Raw genomic sequence first — 17,203 nt, forward strand, 5'->3', positions numbered from 1 at the left:
CGTTAGCCTCAGATGGGGCCGTGACAGCAGACAAAAGGTGTCAAATACATTTTGCCTCTCTTGTAATTGTAAGTTAATAAAGAGCCTTTAATATGAGGTGTCCACACAGTGATTATAGAGTGAGTCATTCACTAAGTGGATCCATGTTAATAATGAAACCTTATGGACACCCACAGTGCAGCCCGGCCTCCTGATGATCCTCAGGTGCTTGAAGTCTGTCGCCTCCTGAAAAAATACCCGGGGAGGCTGTGATTGTTTTTTCATGACTTCTTCTGCAACATCCAGGACTTGATCCCATTAAATAAAGGAGAGACATCTAGTGAGAAAGGCCTTGAAATATTAGCCAAGTTACCTAAGTTAACTCGAAAGGTGCTGCTAGGCAGGTTTTGGTTGGGGCTGTTTTCAGTCTTTATGCCAAGCTAATCGATGTTCAGCTGCTGGCTGTAGCTTCACATTTAACGTATGTGACCTGCCAGACATGTGAGTGGTATCAATCTTTTTATGTAACTCTAAACTAGAGAGTAAATAAGCATTTTCCAAAAATGTCAAACTATTCTTTAAATATAAAAAAACTGACGTAAAGAATCAGAAGTAAAGGTCACTGAAGGTCATTGAAGAGACACGAGAAATGCTCTGACGAACCACTGCCTTTCATTTGACAGATCAAACTGCCATTGAGTCACCATCACTATGTGCATTGCTGTCAAAATTTCTTGTCCTTTTCAAGGTGTTTTAGTCCTTTTGACCATTTTTAGATGCACTTCCTAATACAACCACCTGTTGTTATGTGATTGTGTACTTTGGTCCCATTGATCATGAGGGCTAAAGCTCCAGGAATAGTAAATTGGACCTGATGTTATTAGTATTAAATAGGTCAAAAATTAACAATAATGCTGAATGATCAGATGATCCAGTCGTTCTATTCTAAACTGAATAAAAAATTCAGCGCACACATCAGATTTTACGTTTCCTCTTTAATGAATGAGCAGACCGACAGAAAGTGTACTCTCCCAAATCCAAGGTATTGATGTGCAGGCCAACTCTCTCCTTTCACAAACCTCCAGATCCTCCAACGCACCTCTGTGATGTGGAGAAAAGCGAGAGAATACCTAAAACACTTGTGGTATTAGGAAACATTATGCTTATGACGTTAACCCGTTTAGACTGTGGTTTACTTTGTAACTCTCTGCGGCAATTTTTGAATGTTTTGGTTTTCTCTGTGCTTTGTCTCAATCAATAACAAGCTGCAGAGCAGGGTGCAGTTATGAATGAATCCAAACAAAGATGTACACATAAAGATGTTATTTGCAGAATTAAAAAGCATGAATTGAAGGTGAAGTTGGTGAGAATGAGTCAGCAGGGGAAGAACCCAAATCGCAGACAGCAGGATGATGAGGTTTTTTGTTGTTGTATCGAGGCCTACAGGTAGGCACAGACCATAGACTGTGTAAAAAGATATACTAGTTTAGTTTTATTTAGTTATTCTTTGTTAACCAACTTGGTTAAACTGACTGGAAACTGTAGCGGGGTGAACAAATAAATACCCAGTGGCTTGTGAGAGAAGTAGGAACAAGTGAGTGGTTGGTAAGGGCAGTCAGGTGATGGGGAAAGGAGGTAAATAGGGTGTGGTTGGAGGGGCAGGGCAGAGAGACAAACTATGAGTTGTGTGTTGAAATGAGAACTTTTCAACAGCAATTTGTTAACATGTCTGTGTCTAATGTTCAGCTGAAGCTATCACAAGGCTTCAGCAGTTTGAGTCGACTTCCAAAGCTAAAGTCTCCTTAGTGTTCATTTCTTTCTGTGTGTTTAGTCTGGACAGTTTTTCACTGCTGCGCTGCACTGGGGGCAATGGTAAGAAAAACACGACATTTGGAACGAAGCACCATAACTTTGATGGACTCTAATTAGTACAGAAAACCTGATACCACTTTTTTCATGCCGATACCGATCCTGATATCTAGACTTGAGTGTTGGACGATACCAAGTACCCCCTTAGAAACAGTAATTGCTGACATTTTACTCTCCACTAGCGCTGGACTGTTATTGTCACATGATCAGTAACCTGAAATCAGTTGTGTTTTTGGGGGGATAATCATTTATCGTATCTGATCAGGGCGTTGACTGGCATACTCATGATGATATCCAATAGCGCATTTTAGCTGGAATCGGAGGCTGATACAAATATTGGTATCGGTATCAGCACAACTTTACTGAATTATCAAGTGTATTTTACAGCCCAGTAAAATGACCTTAATCAGGATAAACTGAATGAATACATAAAAACTACACATAAACAACCCCATGTACTTGTGCACCCACAATTAGATGGGTCAGGGTTAATCATGTGGTAAAAAGTACAGCATTGACCTTGTTAGTCTTCATCCTAATACGGTAAAATAACACCATTAGGCTTGGTCTGTTCCTACCCTTCTTACTATTTCTTCTCCTGAGTCTAGAAAGGACCCTCCTCTTCTCTCCACCTTCCTCATCTTTTGCATCATCCTACGCATCTTTTATCCTCCGCAGGTCCTCCTCAGTCGGCTGTGATGGATACCATATGTCCATACCACATGTCACCGGTTCCCCCAATAAAACGCATCTCCCTTTTTAAACATTATGAAAACACAGGTTGGACCTGGGGAGATATAAAAGCAGGGTAGGGTTTGATCTGGCACTGAGCACCTGTGTGTGTGGGGATCGACCAGAAGAAGACAACCACCGCAAATCCGCCGCCACGTCATTAGAGGACGAGGGACAAAGAGATTTTCCATCATCCACCCAGCCACCCGTCCGTCCGTCCCACCTGTGCAAAACTCCCTGCTTTTAATTCCTCCATCTGTTTTTCTCTCTTAACTTTCTGCCGCTCTTTCTTTTCAGCCATAACTTGTGTTGGCTCTCGCTCACATTATTCTCCACTGTGTGAGTCTTTTTTTAAATGCAATTATCTTCCTGTCCTCCCTCTCCTCTCTCTCATACACACACACAGAGGCATTCACACACTTCATTTCTTTAAATATTCATTTCCGTCTGTCTGTGATGTGTTTTGGGGAGCTTCCTGTTCCCAGCCCTCCCGCTTCCCTGAGAACCGCCATGTAGGAAGTGGCAGTCCTGGCACTGAATCCTCCTCCTCCCCCTCCGACCGGTCACATTCCCACCTTACACAGAGCGTTGGAGATGGAAATAGAGGGAAAAAGAGAGAGCTGGAGCTCTGCCATAGAGGTTACTGTCCATTTAATATTACTGGTTTCTGGATTCTGTTACAAAAATTGTTGTTGCAATACCTTTTCCCAGACAATTTTTACCTCTTTACTGGACGGCCAGCCCAACCCCGCGCTCTAATAAACTCAGCGTATTACTCTATTTCACAGCTGGAGCTTTCTTAGAATTTCTCTGATTCTTTTGACAGAAATAACTCCCAGGGTGTCAGGCAGGAAGTTGTGGCATGTTGTCCCTAAATGCTTTATATTTTAGACCAGAGAATATCTACAACTTCTATCTGATATTATGTATTATACTTTTGATTCTTAGGTCACGTTTGCAAGATTCACAAGTTGAGGCAAGACAATTAAAAGAAAGTCAGGAAGTTTCAGAGGAAAGACTCACAGTTAAAAAGGCTCTCTGGAGTCTCTTTGGTCTTCTGAAGCAGAAGATGTGCTGCTGAGTGGTTAAAAAGGGAGTCAGAGAAATAAAAGATGGTGACTTACTCTCTGTGTTACTACTGTAGCTGCTGAGCTCAGCGCCAATATGTTAGAAAACTGGATACATTTGGTAACAACAACTCCCAGAACTGTTTTGTATTTCCTGTTGTGTGTTCTTTACGCCCCTTTTGATTGTACATAATTTTATCTAGCATAGAGTTTTTAAGAGATGGGGAAAGCGCTTATGATAATGATTCAAGTAATGGCACCATCTGAATACAAAACTTTGGGGGAAATTCGCGTTGCAAGGCCAAATGTTGGAGTTGTATCTATCCATCCATTATCTATACTGCCCGTCCTGTTAGAGGTTGCAGTCAAACAGAGGCATAAGCTGTGTCCCAATTCAGGGGCTGCATCCTTCGAAGGACGTATCTGAAGGCTGATTATCCAAGGCTGTCCCATTTCAAAGGCTCCTTCAGATGCGGCCGACAAATGCGCCCTTCTTTTCGCGGGCCACGAAGGATCCATCGGGTGCATCCTTCGCGGCCTGGCAAATCCCAAGATTCATTGCGCACCAATTTGCCACCAGACGGAGGCCAGGGAGCTTGCTAAACTACACTTCCACAATCTAGGACGCCCGCCTCCGATGTCATGTCTCGCTCAAAATCGTCAGGTTTGAAATGTAGACTGCAGACCTGAAGACGATCCACCGGTGTATTCACGTTGTATTTCGGATTCTGTACCGCTCTGAGGCGTTGCCTGCAGCGAACACAGTAGTATTTCACTCCAACGTCTCTCGCTGGGCCGTTCCTTTCAGAGGGAGGGGCGCAATTCACGGGTGTTGTAGGAATGTAGAATGGGCAAAACCACGAGCTGTTTGTGCAACTTTCTCCACAGCTATGGTGCCAATTTCCAATATTACTGCTTCTATCGATTACAGAGAACACCAGCTTTGACTGACAGTGGCTTGTTCCAGGGGGGAACTGCTCCTTTGAATACAGCATGGTCTCTTATCTCGCAGCCTGGTGTCTGCCCTCACCCTCTTGTGATTGACAACCAGTCAAACATTACAAATGACAAACCTGTGAATGTTGTGCTTGTTAGCACGATTGCCAACAGGTCAATAAGCTGGCAAGCAGTTTATTCAAAAGACCCTTTTGTACCATGTCTCGCTCATATTTGTCTGAAAACGTTTCATGTGTTTTGCAGCAGTTTATACTCAAACAGAAAAAAAGAAAGGGCTCTCCCAGAGGTTGGCACTGGCAAAACAGCTAGAGACAATCCAACGAAGACTTTCACAGTTTGGGATCATGAAGCTGCTTTTTGGAATACCTCCTTAATCATCTCGAGCTGTCCTTGCTGCATCTTTCCTTTCTTGTTCTTGTCGTATTTCGCTTCCTCTCCCCTGTCTGCCTTTTCCCGCTCTCCCATGATTTCATCCTTTCCTCCCTGTCCCATCTGGACCACACTACGCCTCAGGTCTGTCCCTCCCTGCCTGTCAATATGTATAAAAATAACCTGTTGCAGGACTCAGGTCCATGTGTTGACAGCTCAAGGCTGCTCTCAGACTTGTGTTTGTTTGCATGCATGTCTGTGTATGTTTGTGTGCTTAAGAGGGAAGAACAGATGCTCTGGTAGCTTCAGGCTTGGTTTTCTCATTCTGGCTACAAACAGAGCTGTGATTTATGTTATTGTGCTGCTGCTTTGGCCAAAACAAGACGGGGAGAGGGATGAGGGGACACCAGGTCGGACGTAAGGGCCACAGGACAGAGGAAAGTGTTGATTGCTTGTTAGCAGCTTTGCAAAACCCTGAAATATTGGTCCAAGCTTAATCACTGCAAGTGAAAATTACTTTGTGGATGTGGCAATAAAACAGTGTTTATGGTGGGATGAATGACTCATTTCAATGTGAATTTTGAACAACTAATAGCATGGAGTCCTCAGCAGTATAAAGAATCCTTATACAGTAGAGTCAACTCATAAACAAATATCTATACATGTGCAAGAACATAAAACATGAAAAAGAAATAAAGAAAATTCAACAAAAAGGTGATAAAATATTGTCTGTTGAACTTGTTATTCAATCATACTTAAGTCTGCAAAACAGCTGTTGTGTAACCGATGGGACTGTGGTAGTTTAATCCTCTTTTATTTAGCTACTTTTCAATATCCCATAGTTGACTGATTTTCATGAATGTCCATACAAACAGTAACATTTTGCAGCTGCACACTAGCGAGACAAATATGTCCATGTCTGATCGGCAACGAACGCCTGTTATTTTCCAAATTGCTGTATAATGTAATAATTGACCATATTCATACTGTGTCCATTTTCCTCTGACTTTATGCTCAGAGTGGGAAGCTCAAATGCTGTTTTGATGTTTGCAGAAACATATGTGATAGCTAGCTAACAGTATTATTAGCCTGGGAGGGGTTGAATGTTAACAATAGCTACCGTTAGACAACAGCTAAGATTAGTTGAATGCTAACATTAGCTTTCTAAAGTGTTATATAATTCCATAGCAATGGTTTAGCAAACGTAAACTTGTAAAAACAACACATTTGATTTCTAGTTAACGGTAAGATACTTGATAGCTAGCTAACGAGAGTATTACCTGGGAAGTTGCTGTCATTAGCTCTTATTTGATTAGCCTACCGATTAGCTACTGTCAGTATATAACTCCATAGGAATGGTTTAACATATTTAAACCTATAAACACAACATGTTTGATATCTTATCAACATTTACACATTTGGTAGCTAGCTAACAGTAATATTAGCTGGAAAGATGGATAAATGTTAATATTATCTCTTATTTTATTACCATTTAGCTACAGACCACAGCTAATGTTAGCTGAATGCTAACATGACCTTTTGAAAGTGTTAGCCTATATGATTCAATTTGAAAGGTGTGTACAGACTTGAATTTGAAAAAAAAGTAAATTATTCAAAATGTGTGAGAGATGTTTAAGCTATAGCTCATGTTTTTGGTGTTTCTATGCTGTGAACAAAACCACAATCATAGTGTCTCTTTCTTTGTGGATAAAACATATTGCTTTGTCATAATAAGTGAGAACTTTCTAACATTTTCTATTGCCATCTTGTAAACAAGTAGCCTACACCTGTTAGAGTGCTCATTGATATTACAACAGGCTGTATGTCCCGTAAGCGCTCACATGGAAATAGCCTCTCGCTGGCTTCTCTTCTCTTCCTTCCTATTAGCTGTCGCCACAATCTGCCAAATGTGAGGTACATAGCATCCCTACACACAATCACAAAGACACACACATACACACACACACACACACACACACACCTGATGTTGACTCAGACCAAGTTTTGGGAATCTGCAGGGCCATGTGGCAGCTTGTTTTTGTTTAAAAAGGGTACACGCTTCCAGTAAACCACTGATCTCGGATGGACATCTGGTTGATGGTGAAATTGTCTGCAGAATCTGGAGTTTGGATTAAAGTAAAAGTTGTGTTTTAGGCCAGAAAAGGCCAGACATTAAAAACAGAGAGGGGAAATACATCAGTTAGAGAAATGAGAGGAGCTTAATAGCAGGCCATGAAGAATATTGTGTTTCAACAAAAACATTATTTTTAGAGTGGCCAGCCACAAACAGCCAGTTGTTCCCTGGCAACCAATCATTCTCTAAGCTCCGCCCCTCTTGCTTAATGTTGCAATGACTTTCAAACCCTTACGTTGTAGCCCATCATTTCTTTAAAATAACAGTTATTTTTTAAACAAGTTTTTTTTTTTTACCAGTTCCAGACACAGGTAGATTATGAGACTATACTATGTTTCTCATTTTTGACAGCTGTGTTTTGATTTTGCAAGCTGAAATGATATTTTGACCTAATTTTATCAGCTAAAGCTAGCAAGCTAATTAAGCTAACATTAGCTTATGAGTCAGATGGGAAGCATTTTCCTATTAGACATCTTTAACCACTGTAGTTGAACTCTTTTACATGTTAGAAAGCTTTTGGGCATAAATGCAACGCTGTCTTGAAATATCATGCTGTTCAGTTGCGAGTATGCAGTGTTCAGACCAACTTTGTGGTTTTAGACTGACATTCCAGCAGTCCCTGATGAGTCTCAGCTCATCTCTAGATTTTCAGACAGCCTAATTGAGTCTCCACCGGCCCACCAGTGAAGATTAGAGGGTATATATCAGTGTTTCCATCGCTTTGCCTTCATACTGTTCCCACCCTTCCTCCCTTTGGAGTTACAGCTCGGTGCTGCTGGAAACAAGCTCATAGCTAAAGGGGAAAAGGAATGGAGGAAGCCCTTTTCCTCAAACCAGGCCAATGCAGTATCCCCAATGGGTGCATAATCCTGATGTGAACAGAGTTAGGAAGACATCCCATACCTTCTCTTGTGGAGGGTGTTTAATGTAACACACATTATCGAGCCCTGAACAAACAACCCTTTGGGAAGGTGGGAATGTTGATGTTGCAGTGCTCCTTAGGAAGCAGCTGATAGAGTATGCATGAATTCATCATCAAGCTCTATATCATGTTTCAGATTAGCATCGTTAAAAACCGACACGAGAGGCGTCCTGATACATTGGATGCGTCTTCTCATTTAAAAGAGGAAACTACTGTATACAAAGGGCAACTTTCTTGAGTATGCTTGCTGTGAAAAGTCCTTGAACCTCAATAAAATAGGTTGTTTTGCACACTTTTTCCTGGAGATGGCCATTTTAAATGTATGTCAATGATATTGTCATGTTTTTATGTGCGTATTCACTTTACAGCTGCAAAATGAGACTCTTGCATTGTTACCGTCCAGATATACTGTCCACTGTATTTAACCGTGCCACAATAGCTACTATCCCAATGCTGCGTTTGCCAAATGAAAATCTTCTGTAGTCCCGCTGTGAGTCTAACTTTCTATTTAACAGGTCTTGAAATTCAGAAGTTTCAAAGCAGCCTCACAGAAATACATGAAGAGACAACCATCTGTCAAGTGCGCACATGGTGGCTCAATGCCGATGCAAAGTGTGCATGAGAGAAGAGTAAGCAAGAAAGAGTACCACTATGACTCTGAGCAGGTCGAGTGAATAACATTGATTATCTTGTTACAGTGGCACCTTTCAGTAGGTGGGATATGTTAGACAGCAAGTTGATGTGTTTGAAGAAGAAAAAACGGGCAAGCGTGAGTATGTGAATGACTTTGATAAGGACCAAATTGTGATGGACGACTAGACGACTGGGTCAGAGCATCTCCAAAACTGCAGCTCTTGTGGGGTGTTCCTGGTATGATGTGGTCAGCACCTACCAAAAGTGGTCCAAGGAAGGAAAACAGGTGAACCGACGACAGGGTCAGGGACAAGGCTCATTGATGCACGTGATCCAACAGACTAGTTAATGCTGGTTCTGATAGAAAGGTGTCAGAACACACTTTGTTTGGGGCTGCGTAGCCGCAGACCGGTCAGGGTGCCCATGCTGTCCCCTGTGCACAGCTGAAAGCACCTACAATGGGCATGAGAGCATCAGAACTGGACCACAGAACAATGTAAAAAGGTGGCCTGGTCTGATGAATCACGTTTTCTTTTACATCATGTGGACAGCATGTGCGTCGCTTACCTGGGGAAGACATGGCACCAGGATGCACTATGGGAAGAAGGCAAGCCGGCGGAGGCAGTGTGATGCTTTGGACATTGTTCTGCTGGGATACCTTGGGTCCTGCCATTCATGTGGATGTTACTTTGACACGTACCACCTACCTAAACATTGTTGCAGACAATGTACACCCCTTCATGGTATGGCCTCTTTCAGCAGGATAACACGCCCCCCCACACTGCAAAAAAGATTCAGGAATGGTTTGAGGAACACGACAACGAGTTCAAGGTGTTGACTTGGCCTCCATATTCCCCAGATCTCAACCCAATCGAGCATCTGTGGGATGTGCTGGATGATCAAGAAGTGCAATCCATAGAGGCCCCACTTCACAACTTACAGGACTTAAAGGATCTGCTGCTAACGTCTTGGTGCCAGATACCTCAGCACACCCTCAGAGGTCTAGTGGAGTCCATGCCTCGACGGGTCAGGGCTGTTTTGGCGGCAAAAGTGGGTCCTACACAATATAAGGCAGGTGGTCATAATGTTTTGGCTGATAGTCTTCAGGGCCATATGTTTTCTGGTTAAACAGAGTGACTCTAACAATTAGTCAATGAGTTTAGATTTTCATATAGAACGCTCCTCTGTCACAAGGACATAAACAGATCAGGCTACACAGACAGTATTTGGTCATAAAAATCAAAAAGGTTTAACAGCAGCAGCATTACAATTAATTTAAAAGGCCACCGAGAGAACAAACAGAGCAGAAAAACCACATGAAGGAGGATGAGGGTGGAGAAAGCAGAGGTGAAGAGCAGAGGAGGGGAAGTGGAGGAATGAAAATGTGAGATCAGGCCCAAATCTGTGGGGAAGCGGTAGCTTGGGCCGGACAAGTTCACAGATGTTTTAAAGTGCTAATCTAATCTTTATGCCAGGCCTTCCCCCTCCTCGCTCTTTCTCTCCCCTCTCCCCTGTCTCAGGTTTTTTGTTCTTTTCCTCCTTTTACTTTTTGGAAGGAGTGTGTCCTGTGTTAATGCATCTCCGGAGCATCATGTACTGCTCTGTGATAGGCCCTAGATATTCACGCGCCTGTTATCAGGCCTGCTTGCGGTCACATGTGCGATTGCAAAGAAAGAGTGTAGAACTGTATTATGACAAATAACTTGCACAAAGCTGTGTGCCGGTGTTATGTGGCTCTGTGCAGGATGAACAAGGGATTACATTGACTCCTCATGTTCGTGAACCTAATAAATTAAAGGCCCTACTTTATGATTTACCTCATTTCCTCCCCTTGTCATTCCCCTTGATTTTTCCCTTTTACTTTTCCTGCCTCCTCCCTGTAGCTGCCCGATAGGAGGGAGGCCTGGTGTCACACATTGAAATACACTGACAGCTCCCTCAGATTCAGCGGATGTACTTGCACAAGAGTTAATCTCACTCTGAAGAATTTAACAGCAATCTCAAATCCTGCGGTTTAAGCCTCTTCCTCCTGACACGCTAGACGAGAAACAAAGAGGCCTCTGCCAGAAAAATCCCCCAGGTCACAAAACCTGGAAATATAGCCGGAGGTTAGAGGTACATGTGGAAGTGTGAGAAGAAAGAAAGCACTGAATCATTTTTCTGCATTAGGACATGTGGTATTAATTATCCGCATTGCTATTTTCACTTGATGTTTTTCACTCCAGGTGATTTAGGGGGATCAGTGGATGTGATTGAGCCCGGTGTTTGTTTCCTGTGTTATCCCGGGACAACTGACTCCTGGTTGCAGACCACTTTGAAATGTGCAAGTCATAAAATACACCACGATGAGTCCAACCTGGCAACCGCCAACAAATCTCCAATCACTCACATCCTTCTCCTTCGCCCCTGCCCATCTCTCCCTCTCTCTTTCTTTTCCTCTGTGTGCTTCTAAACATCTGGAGAAGAGCGATATCCGCGAGGTAAACAGACCGACATCTGTCCACCAGCTCCTCTCCGCTCCCTTTGCCATCTCTCTCTTCCTTCATCGCTTGATTCATACTTATAATTCTCCCTCATTTTCTTCACCCGCTGTGTGAAAGTTTCTGCTTCGCTCATTCTGTCACTTCCTCTGTGTTGGTTTCTTGTCCGTTGGCTCATCAACAGGTAAACACCAGTGATGGATGTGTTTGTGTGGCGGTTACCCTGCAGGTCTGGGTGGTGTGTTTGGAGCGATGGAGGACACTGAGAACACCAAATTGAGTGATGGTTTCATTTAGCAGCAGATTTTTTTGGCTAAAAGTTTCCTGGAAGTTTGACCAAGTAACCAAAGTTATTGGATAATTTCAACTTTTGCAACTTCAAAACGTGGCATGTTTGTCTGATGCTTCACTTTGACCTAATGTTCTTTGTTGTTTTCTATGCAACTGTTGAAACCCCAAAGGTGAATGGACTGCACTTATATAGCACTTTTCTAGTCTGCACGTTTTACACTACATGTCACATTCACCCGTTCACACACCGATGGCAAAGGCCTAAGTGCCAATCTCCAATCAGTATCTCTGCCCATTCATACCCGATGGCTATGCCTTCGAGAGTAATTTGGGGTTCAGTGTCTTGCCCAAGGACACTTTGACATGTGACTGTAGCAGTCAGGGATCGAACCCCCAACCTTCCGATTGGGAGATGACCAAGTCTACCACTGAGCCACAGCCGCCCCAAGGTAAAAGGTAGAACACACACAAATCTTCAGGATAATAGCTGTATCCCACTCCAGGGGCTGCATCTTTTGAAGGCCGATTGCATCACAGCGGGCCTACAAATGTGTCCTCCTTTTCCTGGGCCACGAAGGATCCATCAGGTGCATCCTTTGCGGCCCGACGTATCCCGAGATTCAGTACGCGCCAATTCAAATGAGATTGCGGACTCTTAAATGCCAGAAGAATGCACTTTAAAATGTAAACTCAATCGAATAGCTAGTGATTCAGATGTTTCAAAATAACAGAAGGGGCGTTGAAACAAACTGTCTTTAAAATAACAGGTTACATGATGTTAATTCTTAAACTAGTTAGCCTGCTAGCTGCCTGTTGCTAGGCGTCAGGAGCGGCGTTTGGTGCGGCAAGGTAAAGGGCGCAAACAGCTGGTGACGCAAACAGGAAATCCTCCGTAGACCAGACCGTCTCATTTCAGTTCGGCCTTAGCGCTCTGCACAGGTTACGAATGCCTCATACTCCATAGGCTGTGTCCTTTGAAGGATGCAGCCCCCGAACTGAGACACAGCTAATGTTGACAAATCATCCCTAGCGTGTCAAACAAACATGCTAACATTTTATCCTAGTGGCCTTCAGAGAATCAGAGAATGCCATCTATATTGAGGAGATGGCAAGTGATTGGAAGTTAAAAAGTCACATGGTAATCATCTTCCTTCCAACTAGGAAGAGAACCTACAATGGCCATATAACTGGCCAAGCGCTTAAGGCTCTGTGCTAAAGCCAGTATTTTTCTGGTCTTGGCTACCGTTGCTAATAAACTGCTCATTCTTAGGTAATGAAAACACAACAATTCTCATGTCCAGGTCATCACACACTAATAAAAACATATTTATGAATATTATATCCATTCTCTGCCAACAGATTCCCCTTAATCCAACACCCTGGTTTTGTAATGGTGGCTGTCCTTAAGGGAGGACCCCACGCAGTCCAAATCTCTCCTCCAGCCTCAGCTCAGGTCTGATTAAAACCAAACTTAACATCACTTCCCCCGTCTTCTGCACTCCAGTGGTTTATTTCCCTAAATGCATGCCTGAAGTGTCGAAAGCAAATCAGAGGCGGTGAGAGAAGGTTGGAAGAGCAGAAAGCGGGGAAGGAATGAATGCAATTTCCATTCAAGCAAGGACAGCATCCGCATCGTGAGACACCTGAAATAACATCATTTTTCATCACAGAGCTGTACGGGAATGGGAGGAGGGAAGATGGACATGGGATGAAAACGTTAATGAAGAGATTGACAGATGACAGAAGAAGAAAAAAAGAGGGCATGCATGCTCAACCTGAAAGTTCCTTTCACTGTTTAATGAAGTATCACTTTAGATAAAGATGTTCTTCACAGAGAGAAAACTGACGTGGATGAATTTAGGACAGCAGCTGGTCCTTATGCAACCTCTGCACTGCTACATCAAACACGCACACACAGAGCTGGAGAAAAAGAGACGTTCACTTAGAGACAGACAGACACAGCAGCCCTCCCTGACTTCGGGGGCTGGGGATCTGGCTCGTGACATGCCTGCTTCCGGTCGGCCTGCCCGGAGTTTGGAAGTTCTGCACCTGCCTCTCTCTGCGACCCAGAGGTCCAGTTTTGCTCGTTCGGTTTCAGCATGAGTCTGTCTTTGAAGCTCGGAGGCGAAACCCAAGACCCTCGCTATCTGTTTTATGTGTTCCAGACTGAAACCACCAACTCAGCAGCAGCAGAACACAACTGTTAGATACATCCACATCTGCTGCAGTGATTTGGGACACTATCATTTTATTGTGTGACACACTATATGTATCAAACTGCAATTTAGTGTACTTAAGGGGTTAGCATGATTGAAAACTGTTTCTGATGTCCAAAAGGGAATCTTTTGCAGCCATTAAGGGTCTGTGACCCCGGCAGTATAAGTGATGCCCTGGCACTTCTGCTGCTGGTATATCACTGTCATCTTGGCTCATCATCACCGGTCAGACAAACTGCATAACTACACCATTTATTCTAAACATGCATGTCTATTTATATTTTTGTACAAATGGTCATAGGTCTTTCCTCACACTGAAATATGAAAATGTATATGCTATTACTGATAGTGATCCAAAACGGGCTTTAGACTGGTATCATTAAATATATCAAGTGTACAGTGGGTGGGCTGCACAGTTGACTCAGCAGTCTAAATGGGGGGGTGGGTGTGATGTAGTTTCCATAGACCAGGCAGGCAGGGAGCCGGCTGTCAGTCTGCAGGGGACACCTGGGACAAATGCGGCTCTGTCTGTCTGTCGGTCTGTCCTCATGAGATCCCGCTCAAGTCAGAGCGCACTGCAGAGACACAGGATGAAATCCCCACGTCTGCCATCTGTTTGACAGACACTAATGTTGAACAGTTGTTACTAGATAACTGAATAATAATGTGCTTTATAACTGGGATGTGGTCTGCAGCTGCAGCGCTTTTTGCTGACACGTTACACTGTTGACAAGAAGAGCTCAAACCTGAACTAAAGCTCCCATTACAGATATCAAAGTTAAATTATTAGTGTTGATTCTGTGATCAGGTAGTGTTTAACAACCTGGGGAGTTTACCTGCGTCAGTCATCCATTCATCAATCCATTTTCCTCCGCTTATCCGGGGTTGGGTCGCGGTGGCAGTAGGCTAAGCATATTAGCCCAGACGTTCCTCTCCATAGCAACACTTTCCAGCTCCTCCTGGGAGACCCTGAAGTGTTACCAGGCCAGTGAGATGTATAATCCCTCCAATGGGTTCTTGGTCTACCCCAGGGTCTCGTCCCAGTTGGACGTGCCTGCAGAATTGCCCAGGAGGCACCCTGATCAGATGCCTGCCTCAACTGGCTCCTTTCAATGCAAAGGAATAGCTAGTGGCTCTACTCCAAGCTCCGGATGTCTGAGCTCCTTGCCCTATCTCTAAGGCTGAGCCCAGCCACCCTGCGGTGGCAACTCATTTCGGCTGCTTGTATCCATTACCTCATTCTTTCGGTCACTTCCCAAAGCTCATGACCATAAGTGAGGGTTGGAACGTAGATTGACTGGTAAAATGGTCTCAGTTTGTTTATATTAAGGCACCAACGACTTGGTTGGGTGAAGGAAAACATCAGAGTTTGGGCTAAAAAAGTTAGAATAAGTCACTGTTGACTTTAGGTTCACTCTCCGGTCTCCTAGGGTAAAGTCTATGTTTGATCCAGTTGTGCCTCCTTCCTGTGCAGTCACCTTACTTCCTCCTTTGTCTCTGTCTTGCACAAATGACCCCAAAGGGGGAGGTCGAATGATTTTTTAAGCCTGATTTCTGATATGCATTTGAATGCAGCATGGAACATCCTTTGCACCCTATTTCAGCTTAATCTTCAAAGCAATGCAGCCGAGGCTCATGGATATGGCAGTTTTTGGAACTCACTAATCCATATGATAATCAATACAACGTAAACTGACAGATTGTTTTTCCAGCAGTCTTGGGTCTTTACAATGATTAACATGAAGACATCATTATAACACAATTTAAAAAGGGGAATAAAGTGGAAAAACTCTGTAGAGCATCAAAAATGTCTGAATAACTCTGAATATGGCCTTTGTTCTGGCTGTAGCATTTTTGTGAACCTATTCTGGTTGTAATTATCTAAAAATCCCTGATAGGCCACCTTGTGTCAAGAACTCTCTGTAATGTGAGGTATTTGTACTCCCTTCCTCTCCCCCAGTGCTTATCTGACAAAGATAAACCCAGACACCTGGTCAGAAGTGTGTCCATGTGTCCGTGCGGCCCTGTCCCTGATAATAACTGCACCGATCCTCTGTAGCCCTCTGCATGATTTATGGGTGGAGGGAAGGTGTTCCTCGGGGCTGACTGGGTCAAGGCCGCTGATACCCGGCCTCAAACAGACTCCACACCTGACAAGATAAGCCTGGTCATATCCTGACTTCGTGCTCCACAACCTCACCCATAAGGATTCATAACCAGAGCACCTGTGAGACAAAAGAGAGGGGGAAGAATAAGTGGTTCAAAGATAGCTGTTAGTCAATAAGGCAGCTAGTTCCAGCTGTATTGAAACTACTCAAATGCAGTGAATATTGACACCTTACATTTCCACAATTCCCAGCTAATATCTTTGGAAACATTGGAATGTCCAAAGAGTTTGAGATAAACTCATATTGGACCTCCACTGACGCGACTCTCTGTCTATACGGCTCGGGATACTTTGTTCGGGGAGTAGGCAGGGCTGCTCGTCCACTGCTCCTCCGCTGTCCTTACCTACGTCCGCAGCGTGCACCTGCTTTCAAACATGTTGTCATCGGCCTCATAAGGACAGTCCTTGTAACACATTGCCTACAAAGGCGCACATTGACCTGATGCGGTCAGCCACATACTAGGTTTTGACCTAGTCTTGTTTTTACCAGTGAAGACCAAGCCTTTTTGAACTACCCTTTGTGTCCCGTTCCTCTCTGCGCCTGAGTCTTAAAGTTGTCTGGTAGCTTTACACTGCTGGGTCTTATTTTTTGGCTATCATTACCATCCAATACGTTCTTATGATTCAGATAAACAAACATGTCAGAAGTAAATCAAGAATCACTCCACTTACTTTAAAATGAGGGGCAGTTGGACCATTTAACACCTGTTCCTAATCCACCATCAAGGAAAAGATGGACGGCAGGTCAGGCTGAAAAAATGAGTTTAGGAAGAAAGAATGAGGGATGGATTGTAGGTGAACAAGTGAGTAAGAGTTCATGACGGACAAAGGCCAGAGGTTATCACTCAGCTGCTAAGTGAAACACGATGTGTTACAGACAATGAGATGAATTGTACTGGCACTAACAGTTTTTCTCTACACATGCACGCACGCTCACACGCATGCACGCACGCAAGCACGCATGCAAGCACACACACACACACACACACACACACACACACACACACACACAGTCTACCAGTCAACTCCTGACAAGTGCTGAAAAATGCATCGGGAGTTCAGGCTGAATGCAGCAAGCTTTGTTTCTGTTCATGCTAAAATTGAACCTTCCATCTGGTTTATGCTAAATCAGCCAAAAAAATCGTGCGGATGCTTCAACCAGACATGAAAGCCTCGGCGTCAAATCAGAGTGCAAAGCAGCATTCAGCTGGTGAAACATCCAGATCAGCAATTTGACAACACATACACAGCATTAAGAAAAGTGCTTCAAAGTGAGAAAACAGGCAAATACTTACAGTAAACGCTGCCAGTAGCACAGACAACAATGGAAATTGTTCCCAGGGGACACCGGTGATATTAAACATGCCTAAGGACGCTTCTTATTGCC

This window comes from Semicossyphus pulcher, unplaced genomic scaffold, assembly GCF_022749685.1.
Source record: "Semicossyphus pulcher isolate SPU_LCO1_2020_fin unplaced genomic scaffold, fSemPul1.0.p SCAF_19, whole genome shotgun sequence".
Classification (NCBI taxonomy): domain Eukaryota; kingdom Metazoa; phylum Chordata; class Actinopteri; order Labriformes; family Labridae; genus Semicossyphus; species Semicossyphus pulcher.